This window comes from Haliotis rufescens, unplaced genomic scaffold, assembly GCF_023055435.1.
Source record: "Haliotis rufescens isolate VD_foot unplaced genomic scaffold, xgHalRufe1.0.p SCAF_10, whole genome shotgun sequence".
In the NCBI taxonomy this organism is placed as follows: domain Eukaryota; kingdom Metazoa; phylum Mollusca; class Gastropoda; order Lepetellida; family Haliotidae; genus Haliotis; species Haliotis rufescens.
The window spans coordinates 17,109,463-17,124,681 of NW_025963780.1; the positions used below are offsets into that span (position 1 = coordinate 17,109,463).

Below are 15,219 nucleotides of genomic sequence, written 5' to 3' on the forward strand. Positions count from 1 at the left end.
CTAACACTATAAAACCGGCATTAGTCCCGACTAGTACAAGCAGAAACACATACATTCACAGCTAAGACTATTAAACAGGCATTAGTCCCGACTAGTACAAGCAGAAACACATACATTCACAGCTCACACTATAAAACAGGTATTAGTCCCGACTAGTACAAGCAGAAACACATACATTCACAGCTCACACTATAAAACAGGCATTAGTCCCGACAAGTACAAGCAGAAACACATACATTCACAGCTAACACTATAAAACAGGCATTAGTCCCGACTAGTACAAGCAGAAACACATACATTCACAGCTCACACTATAAAACAGGCATTAGTCCCGACTAGTACAAGCAGAAACACATACATTCACAGCTCACACTATTAAACAGGCATTCTACCATGAATTTGGAATTTACTCGATTCTGATTGGTCAATCAGAGGCTATTAAATCACAATAAACCCCCTCTGATTGAAACAGCTGGTTTGACGCCCGCATCACCGCGGAAGCTAATATTCATAGAATAGTACTATTTTCAGTCATTGTCAGTAGGCATATTTAAATAACTATATCTACAATTACAGGTTACAAAATGCACAGATGCGGTTACTACAATATTCAAAGGATGTGTGGCAATACATTTCGTGCAGAAAAACACGACAGAAATCAACAAAGGGAATGTATTTACATTTTGGAGACAACAGAGAGCTTGAAATTTTGGCGCTTTTCTACATACGACTGTGATGTCATATCTTTTGGGTCACAATGAGCGAAATGACGTTAAAATGGTGACGTGCAATGTATTGCGAAAGCCTTGCAAAGCTTGCTTTGTTTTCTTTATGAATGCCCACCTCGTGTTACCTTACCAAGTTGCCGTGCTTATATGCTTTCGATGCCTGTCATATATTCGAGTGAAGTATTACGGAGTAAACAAACTGCTTGAGTATATACAGCACCATATTTTGTTTGGTGATTCCGTAATTCAGATCGATAACCCACTCAAAACACTGGACTCAACCGATGCCGCTTCACTCAGTATATTTGCTAACACCAAAGTGTTCGCGTTTTATTTTGTCATGGTAGAATGGAGATAAACATACTGTGTTTTCAATGTAGAGCTAGGTTACCTGTAGATTTAACCGCACTAAATTTAACATTTGAAACCTCTCACTGCGCGTTCGGTTCCAAATTCAATTTAGCGGGGTTAAATCTACAGGTAACCTAGCTCTACATTGAAAACACTGTATGTTTATCTCCTAATTAGTCCCGACTAGTACAAGCAGAAACACATACATTCACAGCTCACACTATTAAACAGGCATTAGTCCCGACTAGTACAAGCAGAAACACATACATTCACAGCTAAGACTATTTAACAGGCATTAGTCCCGACTAGTACAAGCAGAAACACATACATTCACAGCTAACACTATTAAACAGGCATTAGTCCCGACTAGTACAAGCAGAAACACATACATTCACAGCTAAGACTATTAAACAGGCATTAGTCCCGACTAGTACAAGCAATAAGACATACATTCACAGCTCACACTATTAAACAGGCATTAGTCCTGACTAGTACAAGCAGAAACACATACATTCACAGCTAAGACTATTAAACAGGCATTAGTCCCGACTAGTACAAGCAGAAACACATACATTCACAGCTCACACTATTAAACAGGCATTAGTCCCGACTAGTACAAGCAATAAGACATACATTCACAGCTCACACTATTAAACAGGCATTAGTCCTGACTAGTACAAGCAGAAACACATACATACACAGCTCACACTATTAAACAGGCATTAGTCCCGACTAGTACAAGCAATAAGACATACATTCACAGCTCACACTATTAAACAGGCATTAGTCCTGACTAGTACAAGCAGAAACACATACATTCACAGCTAAGACTATTAAACAGGCATTAGTCCCGACTAGTACAAGCAGAAACACATACATTCACAGCTCACACTATTAAACAGGCATTAGTCCCGACTAGTACAAGCAATAAGACATACATTCACAGCTCACACTATTAAACAGGCATTAGTCCCGACTAGTACAAGCAGAAACACATACATTCACAGCTCACACTATAAAACAGGCATTAGTCCCGACTAGTACAAGCAGAAACACATACATTCACAGCTAAGACTATAAAACAGGCATTAGTCCCGACTAGTACAAGCAGAAACACATACATACACAGGTTCCCCATCAACCTATGCTTGTTGTAAGAAATATACTGTCACAATATTAAAGAACAACACACACACTCAGGAAAGCCCGTCTGGGTTAGAATAGGCCCCCAGCAACCAATGTTTGTCGTAAGAGGTCACAAAATGGAACGGATGGTCAGGCTTGATGCTCACAATATCAATCACTGGATTGTCTGGTCTGATTTACAGACTGCTGTCATGTAGGTGGAATATTTCTGAGAGTGGTGTAAAACAACAAACACACAGAAACATATGTATTGACATATTGTTGACAAGACATAGTTGCTATTATTCAGTTTAAGTCACATGACTTGTGATAGATTGCTTGTCCAAATGTTATAGTACTATGTAATCAGATTTTAAGATTATGTTTTGTGATAGGCAGTAAGGTGAATCTAAGCCAGAGCAATTGTCAGACCAGGTTATTGCAAATGAAAATATTTCTTTTGAAAATTGATACAGAATTAAGATATGTATTGATACAAGGGTAGGCATCCTTTGTATTGTATCGCATCCTATGTATTGTATCGCATCCTATGTATTGTATCACATCCTATGTATTGTATCGCATCCTATGTATTGTATCGCATCCTATGTATTGTATCGCATCCTATGTATTGTATCGCATCCTATGTATTGTATCACATCCTATGTATTGTATCGCATCCTATGTATTGTATCACATCCTATGTATTGTATCGCATCCTATGTATTGTATCGCATCCTATGTATTGTATCGCATCCTATGTATTGTATCGCATCCTTTGTATTGTATCGCATCCTATGTATTGTATCGCATCCTTTGTATTGTATCACATCCTATGTATTGTATCGCATCCTTTGTATTGTATCGCATCCTATGTATTGTATCACATCCTATGTATTGTATCACATCCTATGTATTGTATCACATCCTATGTATTGTATCACATCCTATGTATCCATCAATACAATAGTGAATTTTGACCCATCATTTCAAATGTGCGTTTTTTGTTTCAGAAAATATTTGATGAAACGCAATTTGACTTTTCCTGACAATGCTTATCAGCAGAATTCCAAGATGATTTGTCTGAAGTCTATCAAAGCACCCAAAGGTCATGTAGCGTTTCCTGTGAAATGTACGATCATGTATAAGTGTCGTCAGAAATCAATGCTGTAACATCTCATACATCCTGAGAGGAATTTCATGTCAAGATACTAGTTTGGTGTTACTGTTTGGAAATTGATCTTTCTTGCTGGTGTCTATTACCCCATGTTCAATATTCCTGGCTCATGTGTGCACCGTCAACTTTTGTCAAATGTGACAGTCATTAAATTTAGATACTGTTCTTGCCACATGAACAGTACTTTCAGTATGGAACCTGAAAGACCGATTGATCCTTTCGCAACAAGGAGTCTGCCAGAAAACAGGAAAATCGAAAGAAATGGCGGCAAAACCTTGAAGGCATTGTCAAATTTCAGAAAGAAAAGCCATTGATCTTTCTAGCTTTCCAGCCATTATAACACACATTGCAACAGCTAACGAGTGTTTTTTTGAAAATCTTGTTTTTCTTCGAGATTACGACTCCATTATGAAGTGTGTTTAATGACTGTATGCTATTGATTTCTTATGGTGGCAGATTTTGTCCATGTGCATGTTTTAAGAGTTCAGTAATTTTTAGTTCTAAAAAAGTGTGGGGTGATATGTGTTGGAACATTGCATTTGTCTGTTAGTCTTTGCGCCTGTTGGTTCATTAGGTCTTCAACGCGGGCTACTGAATCAGAAAACTTACCGATAAGCCACACTGGTGTGCCCCTCCCACAGACACAAATTGTTCATGTGATCAAGAATTGTTTTACCTGGACCAAGGCTTATAAGTGAAGGTTGGGATCAATTCTGAATTCTTAGAAGCTTAAAGGTCGTAAGTGGTAAGTGAGTGATTGAGTTAGGTTTCATGCCACTTTAAATAGTATTTAAATTACATCATGGCTTATTGCAGGAGGAAAGTTCAAAGTGATGCTGTTGGTGAACATCTACCACATGGTAAGGCCACCAGCATGGTATGGACAACTGATAATGTTGGAGAGAATCAGGGATTTGGGTTAGCATAGGTAGGAGGGTGGTCTGTGCTTGTAATATATATAGGGAGTTATATTGCTCTAGTATCCAGTTCATACAACTGCTCAAAACACTGTTGCGTCTGAACATATCTGAAAAAAAACAACACTTGTGTGGACATGCTTCATTGAATAGATGTGTCTTCAATCTGGATTTGAAAGTACATAGTTCTGCAGCTGATCTTACACCATGTGGGAGTTTGTTCCAGAGGGAAGGTCCTGCAGCTTGACATGACCGATCGCCAAATGTCTTAGTACATGAAGGTACAGTCCTCGCCATGAGTTGGCTGATGACTTGAGGGGACGTGATGGCTGGTACTTCTGTACAAGATTGGACAGATATGCTGGAGCTGCATTGTTGAAAGTCTTGAAGATTAGAACTAGTTTGTTATAGTTGATTCTTTGATGGACTGGTTGTTGTAAGAGGGGTTCTGTGACTTGGTTTGATTGCATGTCGTTGTACCACTAAGCATTGGGGAGTTGCTCATGATATCAACCACTGGACATATTTTCATTTTCATGTTGCTGTGATATTGCTCAACTATTGCAACAAACAACCAAACAAGATTAATTAGCATGATAAGCTTTGCTAACATCGACCAAATAGAAAAAAAATTCAAATAACTTTTGAAATATGAAAAACTAATCCGAAAATTCTTTTCTATATTTCTCTCGTCTATTGACCTGTAAACAAAAAAACGTAGAAAAAGCCAGATCTGATTATATAGAAGTTTCTTTTATTTCTAAAATAGTCAAACCCAGAGGGGTCATGATACGATACATGTGCTATGGGTGGAATATGATTTGTATTCCGATACAGTTCTTTTTTTTTCATAAGATGATATTCTTTAATTTTGCAGGTGAATCACAACCCTGAAGCATTTGTTTTAAATTTCAGAGATCAAAGATGAGATATTGTGGGGCAGAAAGTTATAAGCTAGAGGTCATTGTGAATGTTTTATGTTATTTGTTGCCAACCAGGAAATATTAGAGAATCTGCATTACCTGGTTGTTAAACAGTTTCTGTTATCTTTCACATGTTTTTACACCAATACAACTAGCAGTGCAATGTATCAGATGTATTGGATACAGGTGTTGTCAATATATGTATTATATGTTGGGTCTTGTATTGGGATACGACACTGTATCACCATATCCCTGAAGATCTGGGGTAGAATAGGTCTTCAGCAACCCATGCTTGCCGTAAAAGGCGACTATGCTTGTTGTAAAAGGCCACTAACGGGATCAGGTGGTCAGGCTCGCTGGCTTGGTTGATGCATGTCCTCGGTCCCAATTGCTCGGATCGATGCTCATGATGTCCATCACTGGATTGTCTGGTCCAGACCCAATTATTTACAGACCGCCATCATATAGCTGGGATATTGTTGAGTGCAGCGTAAAACAACAAGCAAACAAAAAAAAATCAAAAAAATCATGCCTTTGAGTTCTAAACAACTGGCTGTTTATCTGCAACTTGCATCACTTTGAGTTTTTCTCACATCTAACTCGGGCTCCTTTTCAATTGAAATGCAGTTGCTTCTCTCTATCCAAATTAAATATTTTCAGGTACTAAGCATTAGTCTACCGCTTGCTCATTTTTTTGGATACAGATGTTTGCATTTATTGTGTGTAAAAGGTTCACTTTCACCATTTCATATTGTTTTGACGAAGAACACATCTAATTTGGATATACCGGTACAACTGAATGTCTTTGTACCAGTGTTTCTCCACAACTGTGAAAACCGTACATTCACATCATGTAACCAAGATTCTTTTCTCTGATAAACCTAAAAGACTGAAATATCGTCAATTCATTGTTTATTTGATAGTGATTCATAAACACATGCTCATGATATAGTCAGAATGATACTTTTGACTCTGCTTTATGCAGAGATTTCTATTGGAGATGGAAAGGGTTTTGTTGCTTTAGTTATTTTCATGCAGGACAATCTCCACGTACCGATGATGGCAAACAGGGCCTAGCTTGTTTGGATATGTAAAGCAATATCAGTTTATTATCCACCCCTTTCAAACTGACTGAGAAACATGATTACATAATATATTCTTTGAGAGGGTAATTGCAATAGGATCAGGTCAGTTTTACAAAGAGTTTTGTATGATTATATACATCAAAGGTAGAAGATATGTCTCTATCAGTCCCTATCAGTGTAAACGGCATTCGTGAGTCTACTACGGATGTACCTTTGGTCTATATGTTGGTTTACTGTTATTGATGCGCAACGGAAATTCAACTGCTCTTTTCCAATGTGAAGTGAATATGTAACTGCTTAATTTTTAAATGCCAATTTGATACCTGTAATTTTTTTCGAATTTGAAACCTCAGACTATCATGAAATTTACACTTATCAAATTTATGTATGAAACCTCAAACTTGAAAACTCAGTATTTTACCTACTAGGTAAATATATCACTGTGACACTTCACGCATGAATATGGGATATGAATATAGTGTCATTGACCTTATGATTGCTCACTGGATGTGCTGCAAAATATCTTGTTTGCTTTCTCCTTTCAGAGAAAATAATTGTATGCCTCAAAGCTGTGAGAGAAAAAATAGTCCGTATTTCAACTCTTAGTTACAATGTTTGAAATGCACCTTTATTGGGAAATGTAACTATCATTGTCTCATTTCTCATACAATTTTCGATTCTTGCTTGACACACAATGGTTGTGGAGTAATATGGGTCAGCTAGTCAGTTTGGAAACATGATACTGAAATTATCTTGACTGTAATACTGGTCCTGACACATCCCAGGGTGGTGCCATTATGAGATAAATTCTAATAGTGCTTCAATACAGATTACAGCTATTTTTGTCTGACTTATTAAAGAAAAACATGGTGCCAAGATTATCACAAGCAATGGTGGCCAGTGTACCTTTAAGTATTTTGATGGAAGATGATAGAAATAGCTTAACAAGGTCTGCATTTGGTAACTTTATGACTAATTTCTTGTCAATCATCATAGGAAACAAACCTGCCCCAGGTGAGACATGCCTTGTGACGCCCTCACTTTAACACACATTGTTTTGTAAATATTTTCATGAATTCAAATTTTGGTAAACTATTTTGCTCTGTCTTACTATTGTGTCAGCCTGAAAAATGTATTTAGCAAAGTAGTACTACAGTTTTTATAACCGTTTATATTTTGTGTTATATCGAGGGAAAAGATTTCATAGCCTCCTGCCTAAGCTGGGGTTGCCATCTTCTGTCACCCCCTTTTGTCAGTGGACTGGTCCAGTTTGAGAGAGGTGTTCCATTCACCACCTAATCTTGCTCATTTACACTTGGAGGGGACAGGGGGTCAGTTATTACCAGTGTTGTAATTCTGCACACAGTGTTGTGGGTCAGAGGTCACGGACCATGTGCTGTGAGTAATGATGTGAACGCTGGATGTTATGCTGCAGTGTTCGTTAATTTCTACTGTCTGCCAAGGAGAATTGCTCCATAACTTGTGATCTTTTCAGGAGAAGACATCTGGATAATGTAGCATCAAGAAAAACACTGCCACAGATTTCCATAGAGATCATCCGCCTGTGTTGTCGGGCAGACAGACTCAACTCGAGCAGACGGACTCCGGAAGGTGACTTGACTTCCTTCTCCGACCAGGGATTGTAGGATTGTGGTCTGTTGTCGGAAATTGTCGGACTAAGTCAGTGAATGTGTTAGTGTGGCCAGAGCTCGGACTGCAAAGTGGACAACTGTCAGTTGGTGAGTACATTCGGCGGTTTTTCCTATTGTTTACATCCCTCCTGTTTTTATTTTCCATGTGTACACTCGCTCGCTCGCTCGCTCGCTTCCTACCGCTGTGTGGAGCCACATCAAGCCTGCTCATAGCTCGTTAGCATGGCCTATCACCAGAGCCAGTATGGGACTGTTAGGGTAGATCAATTCTGTCATGTAAGTTCTGATAATACAATTGTGATAAATTGACTGGAGACTTGGGGTTGTGTTAGGGTCTGTTTGGGGGATTTATGTAAGCTTTGATCATGACCTCAGAGTCTATCTGTCTTACCAGTGAGGGCTGAGCAAGACCACTGTCAAGCCTACGCATGAGTTATACACAATCAATCACTCTTGTCATTTGTTCTGGAGTAATTTGATCAATTTGAGATGTACTTTGGCATGGTCAGTTATCTTTTGATCCAATAAGCTGCTGGATTCAAGTGGTACCAGCCCCATTAGCATGTGGCACAAGTCACAGACCTGTGTTCTCAAGACTGTACAGGTACTGTGTGAAGTGTTCAGTGCTATGATAGCGTTTGATGTGAATGCTATTATCAGTTGTACTGTGTTTTGATTGATCATAACTAGCATTGGAATTGTCAGTCTGGGCAATGAAATTAATGTTTGGCCCTATAGCTGTTCATTTTGGTTTCACACATTCAGTTAAATTGTATACAGTCTTATGTTTCTACTCTACAGAAGGTTGGTCCAGAGGTTGGTGCTATAGTATTAAAATCTTGGCAGACTCACATTTTTCTCATGACTGGGACCACTGCTTCAACAGCTATGTAATAATTCATGTAAATGAATCCTTTGAAACCCCATCTGAACAGGAAGTATTAAATCAGTTCATTTTCCTTGACCACATGACCTAGTGACAAAACGTTAAGTGGCCTTGAATGACTCTTTTAAACTAATATGATTAAAAGACAGAGTTTTATTACCTTTTTTAATCATTATTTTAAGTACATCCACATGCAACAGTTTAATGTTCCGATGATGAAAGAGCTTTCTTTTGAGTCTCTGTAGGTGGAATATCTGTATTGTGAGTCTAATGTCATGTGTTATTTGTGCCTGCGTTAACAAGCTGAAATATTTCTCTTAGTTAGGACACATCAGTCTTGAAATTATCATTATCACCTTCTTTGAGTCCAGATTTAACAAACTCCAAAAAGGTAAATATTCAACTTGTTGTCTCTGAAATTTGCTGTTGATCAAAAATATTATTTTCCACTACTTGGGGATCTTCACCAAATATTTTTCAGGAGTGTCAACTAAAATGGCATCGGTTGTTTGCAATATGTTATCTTAGATAACTGCTCATGCTGTCAGTCACTTCTATGTCTCGTCCACACTTGATTATTTACAGGTTGCCATGAATGTTGCAACTCAACAAAACTCTCTGCTCACAAGCTATAACTGTATGACTGTCTGATATACCTGGACTGATTGTATATTCTGAATGTTACAAATGTTGATTTAGACTTGCCTCCCCAAAGAATGGGCTTAAAAGTCCATCAAAAGAAACCGACAGTCACTTATTTATGTTTCTAATTGCCAAACAAGTTTTCTGATGTATTTTTAATGAGTTAATATTGGTATTGTATTACGTAAGCAGACATGGGAAACAAAACAGTCAAATCAATAACAACAGTACGAATAAGAACAGACTGAATCAACGGCTGTGAAGACAGATCTTACAAGGTACATGTCTGGATCTCTACTAGCCCCAAGGGTGCCTTTAACTTGGGATGTCATGGTAATATACATGATGTATCGATACAGATTTATGGAGATAGATACTAGATTAATGATTCACTACCACAGACATTTTTATATTTATTAAGGTTACTATAACCTATGAAAAGACAAAAAAAATCCACTTTTAATATTTAATGGATCAGCCTTGTTCTTAATTAGCCTTGCATTATTTAACTGTAGGTCTACATAGGTAAGTTATCTATTCACAAACAGAATAATGGATTTTAGTATTAATTGATATATCGGGATACTTTTGAGTCGATATATAAATACTAAAATTTCCACTCAATGACATCCCTACCTTTAACTGTATTCATTAGCCATGTTGACAGTGTTGCTATTTCTTGTGTATCATACAATATCTTGCACGATAATGCCTCTAGTCAAATTGGGATGTAAGTAGCCCACATCATGCTGTGATGTGTGAAGTCAGGTCCTTGACCATCTATGTTTTTGTTTGTTTGTTGTTTAATGCTGCACTCAACTGCTGGTCTGTAAATAATCGAGTCTGGACCACACAATCCACTGATTCATATCATGAGCATTGGTCTACGCACTTGGGGTACGATAACATGAATCAACCATGTCAATGAGCCTGTCCACCCGATCCTGTTAGTGGCCTCTGTAGACAAGCATGGGTTGCTGGAGACCAATTCTATCCTGGATCTTCGCATGTCTCTGTTTCAGACACATGGTCCTGACTTTAACTCCCTATTTCAACATGCATTGGATTATAGTTTTACCTAAAACATCACAATGTTTCATTTGTACCCAACCTCTGCGTTTTGGACACTTGGTCCTGAGTTTTGTCTCCCTTCTACAACACTCATGGGACGTTATGGACCAGATATTTAAAAAATGTTCACGGTCACATTGTGTTGACAGGCCGTGAGTGGAGAGTTGATCAGCTGATTGATGCTCACAGTTGACACAGCTACTAAGTAGCCTCTTATCTGTTTGACAGATATCTGGGACAAGGAGATTTGTTAGAATGGATTTGAGCTGATTACTGGAGGTGTTTTTCCTATTGATAATTTGCCTTCTTAATGAACCAAGTATTCATTATTACTGAAGGTCTTTCAACAGCTATTGTTACTTTTTAATAGGATTCTTGAACGATGAAAATCGTGAAAGCAATTCATTACAGATATGACTACTGGCCATTTGGGGCTTAACACAGACACAAAGTAACCACTCAACAGTGGCAAACACTATTTGCTTGCTCCCCACTGGACCAAAGTGCTTTGTTATTGTAGATCATTAGCTGAATACAACATGCTTATGTCAATGTATTTTTTCTTTCCTGTCATTTACAAGACACATGTTTATGTCGAACCAGTGTGGCGTTATCTGATCAATAATCATTTTGCATGACCAAATCAATTCTGATTGGGTGTGATGGATGGGTCCAGGATCCTGATTGTGGGTTGGGACCATCACTCTCTTCAGCTCTGGTCCATCCAGATGCTGGTGACAGACCATGCATGTGACAGAGACGTTTAACAAGAATCCTCGGCTTGGTCTGACTCGGTGGTTCCGTTTGATAGAACTCTCGCAGGATGCTTGAATCACCGAACAACAGCAGTGTAAGGTAGTGGGGGAAAAGAACCAATATTTTCATACGGCTTCATGGTGATTTGGTGGATTTAGACAAAACAAGATGGATTTAATTTGTGTCCTCAGTGGTGTTGATCTGGATTGGAAACTGTATCACTTATATCACCGTTTTCGGCTGAATTACGTTTATGTTGTGGTATTGGCGATAACGGTATTTACCTTATTGGAACTAGACGAAGATCAAAACCGCTGAAGAAAATATGTGTGACGCATCTGATTCATGTATATGTTATGGTTGTATTACTATGGCTGTGTCCAATCAGTAAAATTGTTATTCAAAGAAACCTACTGTATTTGGAATGATAGTTTAAATTCAAAGCATTAAACACTGTTAACCAATGAACATCAGTTAGCGACAAGTGTTGATATTGAGACAAGTATTGGATGTGACCTAGATGTGTGCAAGTACTACAATATATGTGGTGAAACTCTACATGTTAACACCATCGACCATTGGTTTGTCAGTTATATCAGTTATATGTCTTTCAGTTCTATCATTGGGTGCCAGGTTTATGTGGGAGGAAATCCCAAAGTAATGCTGGTCTAAGATGTAATCAATACAGAAAGGTATGATACTGACAAACCGGGGTCAACCAAGAGTCGAACCCGCGATCAAATGTTTTAATATGGTTGAAATACTGTTCCCAGCGGCATTAAAAGTCACTCACTCACTCACTCACTCACCCACTCACTCACATCACGCTGTACTTCTGTGGCAGGAGTGATCTTTTTACTACATTCTTCTGGACACTTTGCCTGCTTGTACACCATAGCGGACTGTCAAGCAATTTGTTTTATTTCCTGTTGTATGACATTAGACATGATTTGTTGGTGGTGCCTTTGACCATAAGTGCCTGGGTACCCCCAGTTGTCAGATTGCTCACAGGAAATATGTCCCTGATACACATATGCAGGGATAAACTTACGCCCCAGCTACAGTCAATCCATCCATGATAGAGGCATCTGGATGGCCGGTTGAACTTGAAGGCTTTTCAGTGATATATGGCTGTTTGGGCTAGCAAACTGTTTAGGTTAATTTCTACGGCTGTGCACATATCTGAGCTTGGCTGCTTGCTGTTCCCTGTTTGCTGTTTTATAAACATTTGCTTTAGTGTGGTAAAATATTTATGTGCATGAATCCCTCGAGGGAATACAGAAGGCTAATTAGTGGATCATAATATATTAATGTTAAACATATCTAATCACTCTATTGCTGTTATTCCTACATTAATTCAGTGTTGACATGTTCATGTGGATGATATAGACACAGTGATAGTTCAGTCAGGCCGTATCCACTCCCATGTAAGCAGCTGGATTATGGTAGGGGTATGAATATTGTATGGAGTAAGTTGGATTTAACACCTCTTTGGGCAGTATTTCAGCTATATCACAGCATGTCTTGCTTAATAAGGAAGGAAAGCCTGAACAAAGTCATCCAGGTTGTACACTTTTACCCACTTTGATGTCACCTTGCGCACAGAGAAGTTGCCGACAACTATAAATCTTTACCAGGATCAGACTTGAATTTTGATCTTTGAGTTCTAGAATGCTAAAGGAAACAACTCTGTACAGAAAAATAGCAGCGACTCAGACAACGGGCCACCCATCCCTTTTGTTTGTTTGTTGTTTAACGAGGCAATCAGCAATATTCCAGCTACATGACAACAGTCTGTAAATAATCAAGTCTTGACCAGACAATCCTGAGATTGACATCATGAGCATCGATACAACGCAATTGGAATACGATGACATGCATCAACCAAGTCAGCGAGTCTGACCACCCAATCCCATTAGTCGCCTCTTACGACAAGCATAGTTACCTCTTACAACAGGCATGGGTTACTGAAGACCTATTCTAACCGGATCTTCACGGGTATGTACATGTGAACATGGTGTGGTTTACAAACCTGGGATCATAATTAGCGCAAATCTGGTAATCGATCCTTTGTTGAAGGCATCCTAGCAGGCCATGGAATGCACAGGGAATTGTGGAGCTTTAGACCACGGGGCTACCCATATTCCCCTATTCAGCTGTTAGAGATGACAAGTCTGTGTTCATGGTCCTCCATCATCCAGATACACATATTGTCCTCCGATGCCGCATTAATTGCATGGACTAGGCATTCCAGCCTCCATGGGTTTATGCATTATACTATTGAGACAGTAAATCAATCTCATACTCTGATAAATTATTGATATGTGATCTATAATAGGGTATTGTTAGGAAGCAGAAATCTTGAAGGTTATGGTTTGATATATAGGCGAAGTGAGTGAAGACCTGTAAAATAATCTTTATGACTTGAATCTGAGGATTTATAATGTATGGAGGTACATATGGGAAGAAGGGAATTGGTACGTAAATTGTAAATTGAAAATCTCATACACATGATTGCTCTGACAGAGGGATATATGGTCCAAGTGTTGTTCTGGCAGATAGACGGGCACTGCTTCACAGGCAATTAGAATATGTTTGACACAAACTCATCAGCGGAAGGTGGTTGTTTCTTTATTTTATAGATTCATACTGGAGTTTCACAAGGCCATATTCTGAAGCTATTTTATTTCATAAAGACTGAGCTGTGTGAGCTGATATTCTCTATCAAGAAATATGGCTAGTAAAGAATAGTAATAGATTGTTGATGAAGACTTTTTATGATGTTTCAATCAAAATAATATTTTAAGGTCTATTTAGATTAACAGATTGTTACCATTTATGGAGCAGTTTTAGCATTGACTTCCAACATAGCCAGACATTATTGATTGACGATCACCAATTCAATGTTCAACTATACTCATGAATTGAAAGTTACTTGTTAAAATGACATTAGTACAGTTTGATTAAAGAATGTGTCTGTACTACGGTATTTTGAGTGACTTAATAGTTGTCAGAAAGCATAGTCATTAGGACTGCTTATAGTATAGGTCAGAGATTACAAGATTCCAATCCAGATGCATATCGCAAGAATATTTGCATAACTTTTACATATATTACAGAGATTCCTAGATACGTTTATTGCCGGTAAATTGCTTGTTTTGAGTGAACTAGATACCTCCTTTAAATATTTCAGTTAGTGCAGTGACCTTTTTGTTAAGCCATAATAAATATATTATTAGATTTTCTTCCAAAATTTCTATTTAAATATATTTGTTCAGCAATTTGTGTACATTTGTAAGAAGTGTGGGGATGAAAACTTAATATTTAATGTGTAAGAGATATTTTGGCTCAGAATTAAGTGATTATGTTTTCTGTTGTGTATGTGGTACCAAGGAAGTGATACTCAGCGACATTGGTTTGGTAATTTTGTTATGTTGGAATTGAGTACATAGCATATGACTTACAAGGACAGTCCAACAGTGATTAATTATCTAATGTTTGTGTAAAGTGATAATGTGTCGACTTCGTGTATTATTTAACCCAAGCAGATTAGTATTCAGCAGAAATGGTTTCTGAATGCTGAACGCTTGAAAGCTGATATTGAGCAGCAGCACACCTATAAATAAAGTCGAACATGGCAATTAATTAATGTTGTACTCATAGCTTTGTACATTATTTACAGATGCTTTCATGATAAACTTATCATATTTCCTTAAGTATTGTTAGCACTGTATACAGCTGAGTTTTGTTTTGTTTTCTTCTCAAAAACAATGGCATTACCATGAGCATGTAACAACGGAAATATCATGTCAACAAATCTGAACTGAAGTATGTAATTTAATCCTGTTGTTACATGATTTTGTTTACTTGTTTGTTTGTTTGTTGTTTAATCCTGCACTCAGCAGT

At 38.0% G+C, this 15,219-nt stretch overlaps 1 protein-coding gene across 5 annotated transcripts in view; it reads left to right on the plus strand.

Moving 5' to 3' along the window:
• Positions 1-15,219, plus strand: part of LOC124110710 (zinc finger CCCH domain-containing protein 10-like) — a 332,500-nt gene that overhangs the window by 133,305 nt on the left and 183,976 nt on the right. The window contains exons 1-2 of one of the 5 annotated variants that reach the window (XM_046470051.2): positions 6,878-7,704; positions 7,802-8,045. The gene's annotated coding sequence lies outside the window, so the exon portion shown is untranslated. Of the gene's footprint in view, positions 1-5,719; positions 8,046-15,219 lie in introns of those variants that run through there. The other 4 variants (XM_048387524.1, XR_006857311.2, XR_006857310.2 and 1 more) reach the window with 4 other exon arrangements.